This window comes from Sinocyclocheilus grahami, unplaced genomic scaffold (genome assembly GCF_001515645.1).
Source record: "Sinocyclocheilus grahami isolate Dianchi unplaced genomic scaffold, SAMN03320097.WGS_v1.1 scaffold641.1, whole genome shotgun sequence".
NCBI classification, from domain to species: Eukaryota; Metazoa; Chordata; class Actinopteri; order Cypriniformes; family Cyprinidae; genus Sinocyclocheilus; species Sinocyclocheilus grahami.
In genome coordinates, this window is record NW_015505820.1 from 3,826 (window position 1) to 6,004 (window position 2,179).

The window sequence follows — 2,179 nt, forward strand, 5'->3', positions numbered from 1 at the left end:
GGGCTTCATAAAAGAAGGAAATGATCAGGGTATTTCTCAGAGAAGTGTGGAATAAAGATAAATTATGTGAAAAATATATATATATTTTTTTTTTTTACGAAGCATTAACACATGGTAGACTGCACCCCATAAACACAATCAAGCCTAGAAAAAACCCAGTGAACCACCCCTTTAAGGCAGTAAGATCATGATCTTTACTGGTGACACAAAAGGCACCGAATACAAGTAGTGCCATATCAGGTGACTTTAGAAATTCACCTTTTCCAAGTATTATAGACTTTACTCATGGTCTTTACTTTACTTGATACAAGGATTTTTATAGTAACTTTGACTTTGCCTGCTAGTTTTTTTTCCCCCCCGTCCTTATAGATTTTTCCTTTGTGTTCCATTCATTCATTGTTTCGGTGCCATTTAAAAAAGGCAGTTTTATCCATTTTATTTACACTGCCAGATTTTTTTCATGTTTTATTTAACCCTCTGGGGTCCGAGGGTGTTTTAGGGCCCTGGAGAATTTTTGACATGCCCTGACATTTGTGCTTTTTTCAGTTGCTTATAAACATTTTAATGGCTAAGTTTTGTAGCACCATAATCAGCACAAACTGTGCTACAATAATATGTGGGCAGCATGTATGTATGTGATTGTGTTTTTGAGAGTTATTAGTTAGTAGAGCTGGGTTTTGACACAAATTTCAGGATTCGCTTAGATTGTCATTCACAAGGTTGTGATTCGATTACCGATTCGATTCAATATCGATTATTTTGGATATATATCAGGGACAGTACATGCCAAATTTTCTCAAGGAAAAAAATCTAAAATAATGCTGTAAAATATACACGAGAGTCAGTTCGTGCTACATTACTATAATATTGAAGGTTAAAATTAAAGGATTTGTTAAAATTTCACTTAATTAAGTTTTTTAAATAACAAAGTTACAATTACATAATATTTCTACTTCAATTTGTTTTTTTTAAATATAAACATAATGGTGGCTGTCATAAAATCTTAATGGATTTATTCAAACATAAATTAAACATTGAAGGACAGTAAAATTTATAATGAATATGTTATATGGTGCATATATTTAGCAAAATGCCCCTCTCTAGAGTTTATTTTTCTATCTGACTAATGACTTTATGGTCACCGAATATGTTTTTCTGAGGCAAATGTGACGTTACGTGACATTGATTACAAGCTGTTATATTGACGTATTTGCGCGGCTGAAACACTGATTGAGCGATTACATGAGACAGGATACGGATTGTAAAGTTGTACTCTTTCTTTTAACTTACCTTCGGATGTTTAGTCATGATTATTTTGTGCTGAAACTGGTATTAATTTGGAGGAGATGATCAGTTCACGTGCACCTCGCGCTGCTGCATCTGGTGAACTGAGGTGCTACAGCGATCTGTCACTCCACATTAAAGAGCGCCAAAACGGCATTTATTGTTTGAATACTGCAATACAACAGACAGAATTTGAAATCTGAGACTTTGTTTCATATTAAAAGTACCAAAGCACAATTCTTATTGCGATTTATTGGATGGGAGGTGCCCTTCAATGTTCCGTCCACTAACTGAAAACAGGCTAGTAGTGATGGGTCGTTCTTGAACGATTCGTTCATTTTGAACAAATCTTTAATGTGATTCGGGAAGAGCGAGTCGTCTCGGGGAGTGATTCGTTCAGTCGCGCTTGTGCATCATCCTATAGGTTGTGTACTGAAATCGAGTCTTCAGGTTCTTCGAGTCGTTCGTTCGTCACGTGACAGACCCATAAGTTTAACCAATGCAGTCTAAGCCAAAAAGAGAATTGATTAGTTAATCTCTCGAGTCTTCGGGTTTTTCCGAGTCGTTCGTTCAACACGTGACAGACCCATAAGCTTAACCTATGCAGTCTGAGCCGGAAAGAGAATTGATTAGTTCATCTCTCGAGTCTTCGGGTTTGAGTCGTTCGTTCATCACGTGACAGCCCAATAAGCTTTAACCAATGCAGTCTGAGCCGGAAAGATAATACATTTTTTTAACGTAAAATCTGCTGCAGTCTGTCATTGATGTAAATCAAAATACAAAAGAAAAAGAGATATCACTCACTGCTCTGCTTGCTGAGCAACTTTTGTAGCTTGAATAAAGATGAATATATATAGTTTATGCATATAGAATTTATAGTTTATGTGGAGATTGT